The sequence below is a fragment of the Oreochromis niloticus genome, linkage group LG3, assembly GCF_001858045.2.
Source record: "Oreochromis niloticus isolate F11D_XX linkage group LG3, O_niloticus_UMD_NMBU, whole genome shotgun sequence".
NCBI classification, from domain to species: Eukaryota; Metazoa; Chordata; class Actinopteri; order Cichliformes; family Cichlidae; genus Oreochromis; species Oreochromis niloticus.
The window spans coordinates 25,046,269-25,065,032 of NC_031967.2; the positions used below are offsets into that span (position 1 = coordinate 25,046,269).

Here is an 18,764-nt window from a genome sequence, read left to right on the forward strand (position 1 = left end):
CTTCCCCGGGCTTCTCCCACCATAACTCAAAGTCTGTAAACTTTGTCCATAACCTCCCTCCTGAGCCTCTCCTCAGAGACCGCTGGGTCCATACCTGGCGGGATCATTCTGTCATGGTTTGGCAGGGCAAACCGTGGGAGGTGTAGGGAAGGAGGACCCAGGCGCGGTGCTCTGTGTATAAGCAGTGCGTTTATTTACAGTGAATGGAAAATAACAATAAATCCCTGTGCTCTCCCCTGACTCCCGCGTCGTGTCTTCCCTGGCAAGTCTGTGTCTTTGTGCTCTCCGCTCCCGTGTCTCAGCACTCCCCGTGCTGGCTGCTGTCTGGCACTCCACCCCTCTCCTAGGGACACAATAGAAGCAGCTGTCAGGACACATACAACCGCGGGCATACACACACTAAGCTCAACCGGAAGACTACCGTGGAGTCACACGTAATGATCCCGCGTCGGTGGGAGCTCCATCGGTCTCTTAAATAGCTCCCCCGACCTGCCTGATCAGCAGCAGGTGTGTGTGGGGCTTCAGGCTTGGCCAGTCCTCTAGCAGGACCACACCCATCAGGCCTGCAGGTGCTTGACATACACACACATACACACACCCTGCCTACACATACAATAAGTGGAACACCGAACAGAAGCATAGAATAACAAATACATAACACAATATAATTCATAACTGTTCGGGGACCCTGGGTCGTTCTGACCCAGGACCCTGACACGATCAGAGAGGGATCATATTACGACAAAACATAATTTCACAAAGAGATTTATGGCCCCAACCTGTCAAGTTAGTTAAGATAATAAAACTGTCATAAAGTCATATTAAACAATAATTTGGTTATAATATTTAATGATAATGTTTTTATTTATTTTTTTAATGATAAAAAGTTAATCAGTCAGAAATTAAATGTATGGTTCAGTCATTCATAGATGTGTTTTGTGTTTTGGCCCCTGATGCTCAGGTTGCTGTTATCAATTACATTAGGCTCATTTCACAGGCCATCTCGACCAATGGCTGTGGAGCTGTCATAAAAACCTTTTTTAGTTACTCTGAAGATACTCAGTCAGCTCAGTGCTGGATCGTTTAATAAAGGTTTCTCTGGGGCCGTGATTCTCACGTGATTAACCGAGGATCAGTGAAGAGGGTGAAACACAGTGAGGGTGTAAAGAACTTCATGTTCTGAGACCATCACATGTCTTTTTCTGTGAGAGAGAAACAATGAGATAATTATAACAATAATAATAGTTTAATATTTAATGACTGAAAAAAATGGTTTGGTATGTTTAGGTATGAGCAGCACATTTTCTGTACATCTTGCTGTCACTGACAATCAGACCTCTGTGCTGGTTGTTTGTGGCTCTGTAGACACGTGACCTAGAAGCACGGCATCAACATCATCATGAGCTGTGAAGCGATAACCACACATGAAATGTGTGAACGATGAATGCTCTTAATTTTTTTTTTTTTTTTGGGGGGGGGGGGGGGGGGGGGCTTTTTAGCCTTTATGGGACAAGGAACAATGTAGGCCAGGGGTAGGCAACTCCAGGCCTCGAGGGCCGGTGTGCTGCAGATTTTAGATATTACCTTGGGTCAACACACCTGAATCACATGATTAGTTTGTTACCAGGCCTCCGGAGAACTCCACGACACGTTGAGGAGGTCATCAAGGACACATCTAAAACCTGCAGGACACCGGCCCTCGAGGCCTGGAGCTGCCCACCCCTGGTGTAGGTAGACAGGACAGTGGGGAGAAAGAGACGGGCCCCTTGCTCTTAAGGCATGTGGTCATCTGCTCACCCACTAAGCTAAACTGCCACCAATGCTTTTAATTAATTAATTAAGAGTTCTAGAATAAAAATAAAAATAAGGTTTTGTCCTGTTTGTCATAGAGTACAGCCCCCCTGATGTTTCTCTCTCTCTCTCTCTCTCTCTCTCTCTCACACACACACACACACACACACACACTATAGTCAAAGAAAAAAAAGTTCATAATTGACCCAAACATTCAATTTGTAACGTCTCCAGTCCTCAAACCCAGGACCACGGACACTCAGCATGAGGTCTGCTCGTTGTGTTGTTTTATTTACAGTGCAGTTTCTTTATAGAGCAGCTTTCCAGTCGCTCCTTGTTGTCTCTGTGCCCATCACCATGGCACAGCTCCAGACTCCTCTCTCCCATCCAGGCCCTGGCGTTCTACTGAAATAAGGGGACATATGATCAGATGATTTCCCCCATCTCCACCCCTCCACTGCACCTGAGCGACAAACCACACGCGCCACAATCTCAAATTTATTTTATATGTAGATGGAAATAATAGTGAATGGTGTTTTTAATGACGCAGTGTTTGCTCACCTTTCCTTGTTACTGGACCCACTCCATAAATGCTTGAAATGAGTTCAGCTGTTTTAAAGTTATTGTTCTGAACAGAAAGGTGAACATAAAACATTCATTTCAGATTTCTGCATCTGTTTGGTTCTGTTGATTTTAGGCTGCAAACTTTTCACTCTTGTTAATCGGCCTTGTCATAGAAAATATTTTTCTTTTCCATCTTCGATCAGCCAGCAGGACGAGATTCAGCTACAGGAATGATCAAAATGTTCATTCATTTCTTTTTGTGTCCTAACTGATGAATTTTACTGTGAAAAGTTTCCAACAGGATCACAGTGAAACTGCAGCACAGCTGGTCTCAGATATTCACTGGTGAGACAATCACTCTCAGATGTGAGATTCAGGGAGGTGAAGGAAAGGTGTGGAAATATGAATGGACAGCACCCAACACAAACAGCCCTCCAACATCCAGTGAATACAGGATCAGCAGAGTTTCAGTGTCCCACAGTGGAGACTACAGATGTCGGGGTAGCAGTGACTATCTCTTAACAGGATGGAGTGATGCCTTCAGACTGACAGTTTCATGTGAGTTGGACCATGATTCATGCTGACATTTAATGTTTTAAATGTCAGCAAGTTAAACACACCTCCAACATCCAGTAAATACAGAATCATCAGAGCTACTGAGTCTGACAGTGGAGGATACAGCTGCCGGGGCAGAAGGGACTATTTCTTGAGCGATATCATCACACTGACTGTATCATGTAAGATCTTTCATCCAGAGTATCTAAATAAGGAAAAAGCACTTCTTTTTTCTTACAGCTTTATAACTGTCTTTCATGTTGGTAAAATGTTTAGTTTTTTCCTTCTGACAACAAAAACCTGAACAGCAACTTTTTATTCACAGTGAAGAAATATAGGATGCTGGTCACAGTGCTCTAAAAATAACAGAAACCTACAGTGCTTTGAATCTCCTTGTTTTCTATGTGTTAAATGCTGCGTTTGTATTTTGTCTGATTTTATTATCATAGCCAAATGACAAAGATAATGATGCACTGACTCCGTATAAATATGATGCAGCTTCCACAGGAATAACACCATTCAGTGTAGCGTCAATTTTAGTGTAATATTAAAGGAAAATGCAGAGAGGACACTGTCAGGAGTTTTCCTGAATTGCAACCCAGGTCGGAATAAAAAGGCTCAGACAGGTTTACGTGTACACGGTCGAGGGAGACTCGCACCGCTGCAGTAAAAAGGAAAAGTCTTTATTCAGAGTGCACATACAGGAAGAGAGAAAATAGGACTGCAGGCTTCCTGTGTAACTTCCCCATTTAGGAGTCTGCACAGAGTTGCAGAGGTTAAGCTGAATAAGAAAGAGCAAACACATTTAGATAATGAAATGTACTTTTAAGCATAACATAATAAAAATCCTAAAATCCTAAGAAATCCCTTAACATTCCCTCCTGTTGTTTGATCCTTCCTTCTATATATGTACATAGCAACCACTAACAGTGCATCAGTCTATGGCCACTTGCAGACATCTTTAGCCAAGACATCATAAAATAGCGGGTTCTGTGAGTATGTTATATCCAAGTGTCCGTCTCATTATCATCTTCATCATTCTGTGATAGGGTGATGTAAGCATGAATTGAAGCAGTTACCATTTTTGATACCATGATCCTCAAACAAGGTATGACACATGAAGTGAAAAGACATAATAACAGTATTATAACACCAACAAAACATGTCCTATTCAGAGAGCAGGGACTTCCAAGAGCCACGTAAGCCAGTCTGCAATGCACAGAGCATCAATCTCTTGATCCCGTTCGTTGTTGAATCTACATGAAGCATTCAGAACCTTTTGTCTTTCAGTCCAAAGTTTGAATTCCTCTGGGACATCGGAACCCCATATGGAATCATGCTGCTTGAGGTCCGGGGTGCTTCGTCTTTTCCTCGTTGTTGACGTTGAAGTTGACGTGGCGTCCATGGTTATCTTGAAAGTGTTGCCAGATATGAAAATGGGAGCGCACTGACCTGTCCAGTTCCCAGGAAGGATATCCCAGGCAATCCCTTGCACCCAGAAGGTGCAAGGTGTCATTTGAAATGTAGCTGCTCTTCACGTGTGTCTGTACTGCTTTGCAGTTGGTGGTGTTTCCCATTGGCGTGGATCCGTTCTCTTGGCGGTAGCATGGGCTGTGGCTCTAATTCTCATTGTTTTCAAGAAAGACTGGGAATGATTTAGCCTTACTTCTGTGCTTCACATTCAGGTCGACCCAGAACCATTCGTCACATGTGCCGTTTCGTAGTTCTATTTGGAGAGGTCCTCATGGTTGACCACGATTCCCTGGAATTGATGCCCACGGCTGGCGTAGCTTCCGGCACACTTTGCCTGAATTATGTCCATTGCCTTCGCGTACAAGGTGGCGTACCGTGTCGTTGGGGGCATATAGGAGCAAACATAGCAGTCTTGTCTGGGTGTGCTGTCATGTATATATCGACACCAGGCGTTGTTCATCCATGGGTGAATGTGGTCTTGTGTCATGACACGAAGATGTGAGTTGTCATGTGTTCATCTTCTTTCTTTCGGGTGAGTGTTAATAAACTCACCAGGAGTACAATATTAGCCACTAGGAGGACGAGCGTCTTCATGATGACCAGACACACCTGTGACCTCTGATGAGTAGACTACTGGCAAGAAGAAGAAGGCGGGGTGTACCCGATCAGCCCTCCCTCCACCAATAGATCACCATACAGGAGTTAGGGGTGTCGGCGTCTAAACGTTAAGGTTGTCACTCACTTTTTTGCAGTGGCTTTGATGGATCCAGGACGGTCTTTTTGCTATTTTGCAGGCAGTAGGTGTGGTGAGTAGCACTGATAAGGACCTTCCCACCTTGGTGAACTCCAATTTTTCTTTTGGAGTACTTTGATCAGGATCCAATCACCTGGTTTCAACCTGCAAGATACTGGAAAGTTGTTTAGAACAATCTCTTTATTTTCAAGTAATTTAGTCATCCAATCGGCTAGTGTAGTTTTTCTCATCGACTTAACTATAGGCTCACTTGTGATTGGTAGTGGAAATAGTCTACCGTGAATGACTTCAAAAGGTGTGAGTTTCTGAGAACTTTGTGTCAGTCTCATCCACATTTTTACCAGGCCTATACACTCAGGCCATGGTCTCCCTGTTTCTTCCATGCATTTTCTCAGTCTCTGTTTTATGTCCTAGTGCTTCAGAGACCTTACTGATTACTTCATTAACAATATGTGTCCCATTGTCTGATCTTATCAGAGTGGGGATGCCACATATTGAAATAAAATGGTTGCACAAACATTTTGCTACTGAAATGGCGTCTGCTTTTTTTACTGGATAGATTTCTATTTTATTTTGAGATCACGTCTATGATCACTAGAGCGTATTCTGAGCCTTGGCTTTCATTTAGCTCAATAAAACTCATGTGGATTGTATGAAAAGGATGAGGTGGTGTGCATTATGCGCATTATGTGCATTATGTTTTTTGGCAAATCATGCATGTCCCGACAAATTTCTGAAATCTCATCTACCTACCCCCCCCTCCTGTTGACAATAATGCTGCTGATATGTGTAGGGACTTTGGTAGTAATTAGTAGCATTACAAGTCATCAAGCCACTTTCTGGCTGCGCTCCGCCTTTTAACCATTCCCTTTTGTTCTGTAGTTGGTGCAGCTTTCTGTTCGTTCATAAGCACATCAAGTGGTATTTGCATCGAGGAGTCAGACATTAATGTGTCTACAGTTTGTTGTGCCGCTGCTTTTGCGGCTTTGATCTGCAAGTTATTGCCTTCAGTGACCTCTGAACTGTTTCGGCAGTTTTGACAGTGTCTTTAGAATGGTAAATGGTAAATGGCCTGTATTTATATAGCGCCTTTATGGTCCCTAAGGACCCCAAAGCGCTTTACATATCCAGTCATTCACCCATTCACGCACACATTCACACATTTAGAAGATCTCAAAGTGTTGGAAAAACATACTGTCTGTCAGTGTATATATTTATATCTTGGCCTGCGTGTGTGAGGATGTCAACGGTTTCGCTTCTACAACTCTATCTGCTGTGTAGATGCAACACTACATTTTGACTTAAGGCATTTTAGGCAATTCCTATTTCTCAAAGAATTCATACATCTTACATATTTCAAACTTTTAAGTTAGGAAAAACTTTGCATTGCTTATAGCTCATAGCTCACAGCTCTAAAACTCGTCATTGTTAAATCATATGCCTAATCATGATATGTCACTGTGATCCACAAGTATGATCACAAATTTGTTTTCCAAACTTACAAAACAAACAAACAAAAACAAAAACAAATTGCCTTTGGCATCAAGGCTTTGCGTTCATATTAATTGAGTGTAAGCTGCTTTCTTCATTGCAAGTGTTTGAGTATGTGTTGTCTATTCATTCATAGAGTCTATTCATAGAGTTCTGTTTCTCTCTGTGAGCTCGCATATATATTTATATACATATTTCCTGTTTCTGCAGACTAATCGAACTCTTTTGTTTCTCTTTGTATTCATAGTCTATAAACCCTCTTTAATTCTGCTAAATCTTGAGCTAGAAACAATACACCTTTATTTCACACACACTTTTAAATTGAGCTCTTCCAGACATCAGGAATCATCACACACACACTTCCACTTGTTCACACACTCTGCTATGAACCTTTGTAGTGTTATTATTACTTATGTTTTATTATTTTTGTACAGATCACACCCAGTCATTCAAAACCTACTACTCACAGCATTTACACAGTTAGAATCACTCAAAATATGCTTTCATACGAGTATTTCAGACATGCTTTTCAAGATATATAGAGGTCACTCACTGTACATCCACAGTTATGAATTCAAACTCTAACTACAATTGTAGTGAGCAAAACCAGCATCTCCATGCACGTCACCGCTCCTCATTAGCTTGGTAGTGTCCACATATTTAATTCAGCTTCTCATTAGTTGTTAGTATAGGTCTTCATCTTAACAAAGTCTCATCTAAGAGGACAGGTTTACAAGCAGGTCAAGTGTCTCTATGCACCTGATTAGTGTAGTTATTTCCTTATTTTCTTCATCTCCTATATCATTGTACTGAGTTTGAGCAAACCTTAAGCTTGAATCAGACTACTTTTAACAATCTTCCACCTCACATCATAACTGATTGAGGTGCCCCTTCTTATTAATAGTATGTCATTATTAATGTTATCATTGTATTGTTTTTCCTTTTTTATAACAGCAATAGTATATACACTACTTCACTACTTTACTACTAATATACAATAGTATATTAGTTTATATTTTATTATGTATCCATCACAGGTCTGTGTGAATCTGCAGCTTCACACCTTCCCAAGCTGGAGACATTTTCCTTGGCTGAACAATGACACAGCCATAATAATACCTTATGCATCTCTCTTTTTATTTGATATATTTTCGTGTGAATTATCTGGTTTCATGCATTCTATTCATTCTAGGCACGGTCGTCATGCCAACTATGTTTCATTGTTAATACCAGTTTACAGGTTGTTAACCTTCCTATGATCTCCTATTATCATGCTTATCATTAGATAAGCTCTACTTTAAGTTAAGTTAACCCTAATTTAACCTTTTGTTTATTCCACTTCATTCCACTTTCCATGCTTTAAAATATTACAACTCTTGTGTACTCTTTGTTTTCTTTTTAGCTTCCTTTTCAGTATTTATTTCTGCTTGGAGGGTTTCTTATAGTTTAGTCAATGCATTTTCCCTCCCACGTGGGACATTTAGGTTTTCTTTGGATTTCTCCATCTATATGCACTAATTTGTCCAGCTCCTGGACATTTCTTTTCTAACCACTGCTCGTCAGCAATGAGTTTTGAAGCTTCATTACCCATTTTAATCCTTTTATTTTTAATACTTTACAACTACACAACCGCGGCACCTTCTCTGGCACGAGAATAGAGAGTGGTAGTTGACACGGCCTTCTACTTTCAAGCTATTCTTGAAAGCGGTGTCACCTTTACGTGATAAAACACGACCTGTTTCTCTCTTTTCACCAGTACTTGGGTGGCCAACAGCAAACAAAATAGTGGAATAGTTCAGCCTCCTTATTGTGCTGTAAAATCAACTTATTCCACCAACAAAAATAAAACAACGACAACACCTTTTCAACGCGTACTACGTCTTACGGACCAGGTTTATCTAAAATAGCTTCCAGCCCCTTCCAGGCGAGCGTTTACTTCTAGAAACCCTACTAAAATAGCTTCCAGCCACTTTTTCAGGCGAGCGTTTACATTTAGAAATCCCCCTAAAATAGCTTCCAGCCCCTTTTTCAGGCGAGCGTTTACTTTTAGGAATGCTACCAACCCCTCTGGGCGAGCCTAGACGTTTTACGCGAGGTGTCTGAGTGTTAATATTCACCTGGTTGCTGCCGGTCTCTCAGGTTTACCTCATCGACCCCCACTGCCGTGGACCACTTATATGAACGCTGGCCAGAACCCGAACGTTACGTCTCTGGACTTTATATCCTCTATCTAGAGAGGAGCTGTCGACAGACTTCAGCGTGGGCTTCTCACGGCGTCAGGACTCGGTGAGGCTTTCCTGTGGGATCTCACAAAAATGCTGTATCCCATCCGGCTCGAAGGACCAAGAAATGTCAGGAGTTTTCCTGAATTGCAACCCAGGTCGGAATAAAAAGGCTCAGACAGGTTTACGTGTACACGGTCGAGGGAGACTCGCACCGCTGCAGTAAAAAGGAAAAGTCTTTATTCAGAGTGCACATACAGGAAGAGAGAAAATAGGACTGCAGGCTTCCTGTGTAACTTCCCCATTTAGGAGTCTGCACAGAGTTGCAGAGGTTAAGCTGAATAAGAAAGAGCAAACACATTTAGATAATGAAATGTACTTTTAAGCATAACATAATAAAAATCCTAAAATCCTAAGAAATCCCTTAACAGACACAAAACCTCTAAAAGTTATTTGTTTGTGTAACATTTGTCTTTGAATAGATGAAGAATAAATCAGAGGGAATCTGTAGTGTAGTTTTGTATGCAGACAGTCTAATGTGTCACATGCAGGTAAATATTTTGTTTTTGGTGCTAGAAGCTAAATGACTGAGTGAATGTGTGAAGTTTGATCATTTCTATAACAAAGTTCTTCCTGAAGCAAATGACAATCTGATGAACTCTTTTTTTATGTAAACTCTACAGCAAGTAAACCCAGAGCCACACTGACAGCACACAGTTCAATCATACCAGCAGGGGGCAGTGTGACACTGAGCTGCTCTGTGGAGGGCTCTGCTGGCTGGAAGTTTGACTGGTTCAGACGTGATTCACAGTTTTCTGGAGCTCAGAAAATAGGAGCTGGAACATCAGAGCACACTATCAGTATTTCAGAAGGAGGCATCTATTACTGCAGAGGAGGGAGAGGAGATCCAGTTTTCTCCACAGAGGACAGCAGTGACGTCACAGTTAAAGAAACTTGTAAGTTTAATTATTTTATTTCTGTTAGACTAAGAGGTCATTCTGTGATCTGTACTAACAAATTCAGCAAGTTTGAGTTTGTTAACACAGAGATGAGAAAAACTTCTTTGTTCCAAACATGGGACTACTCCATGTAATGTTTTGAAATTACAGTTCTGTTCTGTTATTGGACAAAGACCTAGATTGTCCAGTATGAGCTGCATCACAGCATTTAAGTCACCTAATTTATGAGTTTTAAGTTTGGCAGGTTGTTTAGTGAAGAGAAGATTTTATGAAGAAATTCTGCATTATTGTTAGAGCATAAAAATGAACTACTGTTACAAATATTTTTCTGTGGATAAGATTTTCATGTAGTTTGCATGCGTGCCATCATCTCTAAACAACTGTGTTCTCAGAAGAGGTTGAAGTTATGAGTGTAGTAAACACCATGGATGGAGCAAGAAGCAGCAGTTTGCTAAAATGACTGTCACCCCGGCCAGAGGAGGAACCAGAAACATAGACGTGGCTCAGAGATCTCTTCAGAGAGCTCAGCAGATGAATAAAGTCATTTTTAGGTTTTTCAGACTGCTCTTTGCAGAATTGTTCCTAGTCAAGGAAAATAGATGAACTGGATCTTTTATGAAATAATATTATGACATATCAAATATAGTTAAAGTTTATTAATAATTATTGTTTGTTGTTACAGTAACTGTGTCAGGAGCTGACAGCTCTTCATCTCCTGTGTGGTTGATTGTTGGACTGGTTTGTGGAGTCTCTCTCATTATTATTCTCCTGCTCTTGTTGTATCGCTGCAGAACGACCAACAGTGAGACCTTTTCCTTTACTTACTAAAAACTCTTTGTAATTCAAAGAAACAAATGCGTCATGAGGACCATGTAAAACTAAACGACTTATTTTATATTTTTAATAAAGGTCCTGCTAACGAGCAGACGCTTAATCAGGATGAGGATCAGCAGCAAGAATACTCCTCTCTTTTTGATGGTTGGTTTTTCAACTAATTTCAAATATTCTGATACTATTTGCAACAAGACTGTACTTATTACATCTGCTACAGCTTTTAATATAAATGTTATTTGCAAGAATATTTGTGTTTAAATTATTATCACAGACATGAGGTGACTGATTTTCTCTGACCTGCAGGTGATCGTTGTGTCTATGAGACAGTCAGAAGATGTGAAGACACTGAAAATGGTAAAGTTTACACTTTCATTAATATAGAGCTTGTGGAAGCTGGATGATTATACAATAACTGTGTTTAACATGAAAGTCAATCAGATTACTATTTCAGGTCCAGCAGAAGGTGATTACACCAATGTCACATCTGTGATTCAGCTCAAAGTCATTAACAAGACAAGTGAGTGCACAAAATGTGAGATTTGAAATGCAAAATATACATTGGTAATTATTCTCAATGATAATAAATGCATTTGTGGACAAAACAGAGGGAGTTTGTTTTGAAATGCTTTCATTTGATCACCTCAACAGGGCAACGTGGTGACCCAGAGGAGAGCTCTGACTACAATGATGTCAATCCAAACTCAGCCACAGCTCTAAGATCTTAACAGCAGCTCTTTAGCTGTTTGTCTCTTTAAAGTCTCTTTGAACTTGAAGTGACTTTGACTGAAAAGGAGAAGATTTTGATTTCAAAGTAATGATCCTGATAGCCTGAGTTTATATTTGCTTCAGAAAGAATCACTCAATGTGTTTTGCTTTTTTCTCTCCCATTAGATAATAACTGTAATGGACTTTAATGTACTGTAGATCTGTTTTTATGTTTTTCCCCCGGCTCCACAATTATAACATTTAAAGACATTATTTAAAGACGCTCATTGTCATTTAAAACAGCTTACAACCCTCCAAAATGAACTAAAACTATCAACATAATGGGAAGTAACTACTCCTCTGATGTTATGCTCAGCAGCCTTTTTACTGTGTAGCAGACCCATACTTCATGTAATACCTATTTGTTTTGACAGTGTCAGTCACATGTTCACCAATGCCATGATAACTCTGTGTATGACATATAAATCTTGATCTTCCAAATATAGTATTTGTATTTTTTATTACACTGTATTGACTTTATTGTTTGTTCAATACAAAGAATTTAAATGACTCAATTCACAAACTTCACAAACTTTATGGAATTCTTCCTCCCACAGATCAAACATTTGCTCAGTTGGTTTTCTGTCTCTTTGAGTGTACCCAGTCTCTGGCCCAGTGTCAGCTGGGATAGGCTCCAGTCTCCTCTGTGAGGCTGACTTGGATAAACAGCTGATGAATCTGTGACTCATGCTCTGCTCTTGTGCTGCTTTTGCAGTCTTCATACTTCATGGCAGCACTTCCATCATGTGTCAAATTTCAGTGTGTGGTCATGTCAACAGCAGCAGTCTCAGATGAAGAGTTTAAGACTTTTGTTTGAGCACATTTATGTTCTGACATGTAGCTGCAAGTCTTCCTTTCAGCAGATTTATGATTGATTCATGTTCTCATCAAACAGGCTTTAAGTGTCAGTGTTGAGGAATGACAATGCTGACTTTTGACCCCATTCTGAAAATAATCCGGCCTTGGATGGACGTCAGTCTGATCAATACATTTACATTAATAAACTTAAAAAACCCAAACATTTAGTTTAATAAAACATAAAGTTTTATTACACTCAGATAAAGAGTGAAATATTAAATTAATTAAACTGTTATAATTTCAGGACCATGGAGAGCACACATGGTTTTGAGCTCCATGACCTGGATCTGCACAAACTGAGCTGCATGCACATATACATCACTCACACACACACACACACACACACACACACACACACACACACACACATCCCTGAATAAATCTTCAAATCCACAGCTCTCAAATTGAATCCTTTGTTGTGTTTAGACCTAGTAGCCAACAGAGGGCACAGATTAGTTATTTATCGCAATGAATTCATCTGCTTGGCTGGGTCTTGAATTTTTCCCAGAGAGTCTATAAGTTACATCATGGTGTGTCACAGACAAAAAAAAAGCTCCCTTTGTGTTGTAAATGTAACTGTAATTGTGCCTAAAGAACAAGTTCAGATTAAAATTAAAGTGTGATGAATCTAAGGGAAGGAGGAGGAAGTATTATTTTTGTAGTTTTGAACTGCGTTAAAATTTTTAATCAGATCAAAAAAGGTTGTGCCCTACCATACACTTCGATCCATACTCCAATATATCGTAACCATCGATTTCCACCCTCATGTTTAGATGCCTCTTTTGAGGTCTCGACACAAAATGATATATTTACTCTCAAAGACTTATAAATTGACAGGCAATTTGCCTCATTTACCAAATTGCAGAATAAGTTCTCTCTCCCTGCATCACATTTTTTTCATTATTTACAGATAAGAAACTATGTTCGTCAGAGTATTTTCAACTTTCCATCTCTTCCAACAGAGGGACCCATTTTTAAGCTCCTTCTGGGCTCCCCAGATTCTAAAAAGTTGGTTTCTGGTTTTCTGAATGATTTTTCAGAGTATTTGAATTCTAAATCTGACTTTTTGAAGAACGCATGGGAGGAGGAGCTGGGTTTGCAAATTGGGGATGAGGTGTGCGAGAGGAGTCTGTGTAGGATCCATTCCTGCTCTATAAACACAAAGCATCAGGTAATTCAATTCAAAGTGCTTCACAGACTTCATTATTCAAAAACTAAAATGCACAGGATTTCTCCTTCTATTTGTCTGATATGTGATCGTAAACTTGGAGAAGGCTCTCTTACTCATTTATTTTGGACATGTTCCAAATTGTACAATTACTGGCTGAATATCGTTAAATTTTTCTCTGATATGTACAATTGCACATTAGAGCTGGACCCAATAACCGCATTGTTTGGATTTTCCTCTTCCCTTTTACGCCTCAGCCCTGCTGCACAAACTACAGTTTTATTTGGAATTGTAGTTGCTAAGAAAATTATTTTGACCTTCTGGAAGTCTGACACTGTGCCTCAATTCAAAATGTGGCTAGCAGAACTGACTGCTTTATTGCACATGGAGAGGATTAGGTATACATTAGAGGACAAACTTCTTTGATGTGTGAAAACCTTTTTTAGATCATTTCTGAAAGCATAAAGTTCTGAATGAGAAATCACATCACTGATCTACACCACCAGGATCTACAGCATCTAGATCAGAATGTCATTTGGACTGGAGAAGTGTAGTCAGAAGGTCATAAAGAGAAAGAATATAGTCAGAACTGAGAGGATTGCAGGCAACATTGCAGACAACTACAAGTAGCTAGAAATTCCACAGGCCAATGGGAATCACGGAGAGGCCGCTACGAAAGCCACAAGTACCAAATACCTGAAGAGAGTAAGACAAGTCCTGCAGAGTCAGCTGAATGGAAAGAACAAGGACAATCAAAACCTATGCCCTGCTGGTGATCAGATACCCTGTTGGGATAATAAGCTGCGCAAGGAGAAGACAGAAACCACTGACATCAAGTCAAGGAAGCTCTTGACCATGTATGGAGAGTTTCACCCCAAGTCCAACACCCTGAAACTATAAGCTAAATGAAAAGAAGGAGGCAGAGGACTCATGAGTGTCAGAACCACTGTCCAGGATGAGACAACAAATATCCATGAGTACATCAGGAAAGTGGCCACAACAGAACACATTACCTCACATTACATTACACATCACATTACCTCGCAGACATCCAGAAGTCCTACCAGTGGCTGGACAAAGTTGGACTGAAAGACAGCACAGAGGCACTAATGATGGCAGCACAGGATAAAGCTCTCAGCACAAGATCCATAGAGGCTGGGGTCTGGCATACCAGGAGAGGACCTCAGGTGCAGGCTGTTTTCCCTGGGAAAATCCAGCACATAACAGCATCCAAATGCCCTGCCTGCTAGTAGGGCATTTGGATGGCACTTGCCACTTGTTTATGCATTGCTATACACAAGAGGCCAACATAGTGTACAGAAACATCTGTGCTGAGTATGACCTGGAAATCCTGAGGTCAAAATGAGAGACGGCGCCTAGTGCCATGGGGACCCAGGGTTCATGTGTTTTTTTTTCTTTTCTTTTTTTTTCTTGGGCTGGCAGGCTTTTCAGGTTGTCCTGCCCATGTGTGTTTTAAGCATGCTCTGCTGTCAGGCCGAGGGGAGTCTCCGCACTGAAGCCAGGCACACCTGTGGCTCATCACCCATCGCCAGCTGTAGCTCATTGCCTTCCTCAGGAGCCTCTCTACTTTATTGTGTGGCTGAGCCAATGGTGCAAGGATTGTCAACATTGTTTTGTCACCACTGTTGTTTACTGTTACCACTGTAAATAAATCAGCATTGTTTTTGTTTGGAAGAGTCCGGGGGCCCGTTCTTCGTACCTCGCTAAGTAAGTTAGCCGGATTTGATTGTTGACGATTTCGCGTGATCTTGGATCGTTCGGTTCTCCGAAGCCCATCCGGGACTTGCTGTCATAGCAACAGATCCGTAAGCGTAAACCTGCTCGGGAGCAGGCTTACTTTATGTAAACAGGATTAGATCGCGGCCACTCAGGTATGTCCGCTTCATTTATATGAAAGCAACAGCGATATTTCGCCACTGTTTTTCCATAAATAAATATTATCAATGTAACTAAAGATAATGCAGCATTTGATTCTTTTATTGATTTCATACAGATACATACAGGTCATTTCCTAAAAAAAGGGAAATGTACTATTAAGCATTCTATTACATGTATTTGATTATTCCAGATGTAATTCATATTTTAGAGTAGTAATAAAAATTACTTCGTGTAATCAAGATGAGAGACCACGGCTATAAAAGCGAAGGTGGATTTGGGAAGTCTGTCGCAGCCATGTCCTGTCCGTTTGTACGCGAGCAATTGCCGAAGGTGCAAGATTGATAAGGAGAGTTCTCAGAATTCAGCGTATATTGCGGGATAGACAGGATCCTTTAGCTCAGCGCGACAGTGTGCTCATAGAGAGATATCGATCTTCCCGTTAGGGTATTATTTACTTAACCAACTTGTTGGATCCCTATATGTTAAGAGTTCCACTCACCGTAGTCGGGCATTAACAACTGCACAAACTGTGTGCATTGCCTTGCGTTTCTTTGCGAGTGGCACGTTTCAGGAACAGGTAAAAGTGATGGAGTGTTATGTGAAACTACACACAAAAAAACACACAATGTCAATAAATGTCACAGTACAAAAAGCATTTTAATTAAGGCAACAACCAAATATTTTACATTGTACAAATAGAATTATGAGCTCATTTACCAGTTATGAAGGTGCTGCTGCTACTGCACCCCGGCTGCTGGTCTAAGGAAGAGCTGCCCCCAGGGATGCCCTCCACAATGGGTCTGGTGGCATTCAACCCTAGGGCCAGCTCCTCTGCCGGGGTGTGACGAGGGGGTGCAGGACCACCACCTGTCTTTATTTGCTCTGCCCTTTTCTTGGTTGCTGTTATAAACAAACAAACAGATTATTGCAGGGTCTCTTTTCAAGAGACTAAAAGCAATATAAGTGATAAATATTACCATTTTGTAGAATATTCTTATATTTCACTTTTACTTGTTCCCATGTTCTAGTGGGTCCTGTTGTGGCTCTAATGTGAAAGAGGATATGATGTAATATAATATAATGTGGTATAATATAATATCACATGATATAATGTAATATCATGGATCACTTACGAGTTTAATTTGTCAGCAACTTTCTGCCAGCCCTCTCTCCTTGCTTTTGCAGCCTTTGCAGTGTTCCCCTGCGTTTTGATTAAACTCTGAAACTCCTGATATCCCTCAATCAAGAGTTCTTGCTCTGCTGCCGTCAAATACTGAGCGCGCTCCTTCGACATCTTCGCCGACCAATCAAAGGGTTGCCGATCAGTGTTTCTACTATCGATGCGTAGCCCCTTTTAAGCCACCCAGTGATCTCAGATTACTTCATCCAGCTATACTAATCGTCAACAACAGGTGTGTTCGGAGAACCGGATTAGCGAGCTCAAAGTTAGCGCGATGATTTGATCTTGGATGTGTCATTTGATCTTGGATGTAGTAAGCGAGGTACGAAGAACGGGCCCCTGCTTTTAGGTCCACTGTTTAGCTCAGACCTGACAACTCCACACTTTTGCCACCGCACACCATAACACCTAGGGTGATTGAGAATGACCGAGCTAAGATCCTGTGGGACTTCCAGATACAGATGGACAGAATGGTGATGGCTAACCAACTGGACATAATAGTGATGGACAACAAGCAGAGGAAGACGGCCGTTAGTCCTGGGGCCTGTTCTTCGTACCTCGCTTACTACATCCAAGATCAAATGACACATCCAAGATCAAATCATCGCGCTAACCGTGAGCTCGCTAATCCGGTTCTCCGAACACACCTGTTGTTGACGATTAGTATAGCTGGATGAAGTAATCTGAGATCACTGGGTGGCTTAAAAGGGGCTACGCATCGATAGTAGAAACATTGATCGGCAACCCTGTGATTGGTCGGCGAAGATGTCGAAGGAGCGCGCGCAGTATTTCACGGCAGCAGACCAAGAACTCTTGATTGAGGGATTTCAGGAGTTTCAGAGTTTAATTAAAACGCAGGGGAACACTGCAAAGGCTGCAAAAGCAAGGAGAGAGGGCTGGCAGAAAGTTGCTGACAAATTAAACTCGTAAGTGATCCATGATATTACATTATGTCATGTGATATTATTTTATTCCACATTATATTATATTACATCATATCCTCTTTCACATTAGAGCCACAACAGGACCCACTAGAACATGGGAAAAAGTAAAAGTGAAATATAAGAATATTCCACAGAATGGTAATATTTATCACTTATATTGCTTTTAGTCTATGACAAGAGACCCTGGAATAATCTGTTTGTTTGTTTATAACAGCAACCAAGAAAAGGGCAGAGCAAATAAAGACAGGTGGTGGTCCTGCACCCCCTCGTCACACCCCTTTTTGTACTGTGACATTTATTGACATTGTGGGTTTTTTGTGTGTAGTTTGACATAACACTCCATCACTTTTACCTGTTCCCATGCAAGGGGTGACTGAAGCATGCACAGTAAATCGGGAGTAAGTATATACAGTACAGTAAGTATATATATATATATATATATATATATATATATATATATGTATACATATATATACATATATATATATATATATATATATGTATAGAGAGAGAGAGAGAGAGAGAGAGAGAGAGAGAAAATAATACCCTCACGGGAGAATCGATATCTCTCTATGAGCACACCGTCGCGCTGAGCTAAAGGATCCTGTCTATCCCGCAATATACGCTAAATTCTGTAAACTCTCCTTATCAATCTTGCACCTTCCTTGCTCGCGTACAAACGGACAGGACATGGCTGCGACAGACTTCCCAAATCCACCTTCGCTTTTATAGTCGTGGTCTCATCTTGATTGCACGTAGTAATTTACTATTACTACTCTAAAATATGAATTACATCTGACATGATCTACTACATGTAATAGAATGATTAATAGTACATTTCCCTTTTTTTCGGAAATGACCTGTATGTATCTGTATGAAATCAATAAAAGAATCAAATGCTGCATTATCTTTAGTTACATTGATAATATTTATTTATGGTAAAACAGTGGCGAAATATCGCTCTTACTTTCATATAACTGCAGCGGACATACCTGAGTGGCCGCGATCTAATCCTGTTTACATAAAGTAAACCTGCTCCCGAGCAGGTTTACGCTTACGGATCTGTTGCTATGACAGCAAGTCCCAGATGAGCTTCGGAGAACCGAATGATCCAAGATCACGCGAAATCGTCAACATTCAAATCCGGCTAACTTACTTAGCGAGGTACGAAGAACGGGCCCCTGGTGATCAAAGATTTATGCAAATTTGACAAGCTGAATGCATTCTGTACTGGATAGGAGACACGGCACGGAGGAGATTGATTGACGATGGTCTACAGCCAATCAGGATGCAGAACACAATGCGCT

General features: G+C 40.8%; 1 protein-coding gene and 2 long non-coding RNA genes across 3 annotated transcripts in view; all 3 read left to right on the forward strand.

Moving 5' to 3' along the window:
- Positions 1 to 18,764, forward strand: part of LOC109194482 (B-cell receptor CD22) — a 477,380-nt gene that overhangs the window by 401,030 nt on the left and 57,586 nt on the right. The window lies entirely within an intron of this gene.
- LOC112846242 (uncharacterized) lies at positions 2,774 to 9,697 on the forward strand. Its single transcript, XR_003219119.1, has 2 exons — positions 2,774 to 2,913; positions 9,534 to 9,697. It is a non-coding gene; the product is annotated as an uncharacterized LOC112846242 (long non-coding RNA).
- LOC112846257 (uncharacterized) lies at positions 10,719 to 11,399 on the forward strand. The gene is made up of 4 exons (XR_003219150.1): positions 10,719 to 10,787; positions 10,947 to 10,997; positions 11,095 to 11,160; positions 11,292 to 11,399. It is a non-coding gene; the product is annotated as an uncharacterized LOC112846257 (long non-coding RNA).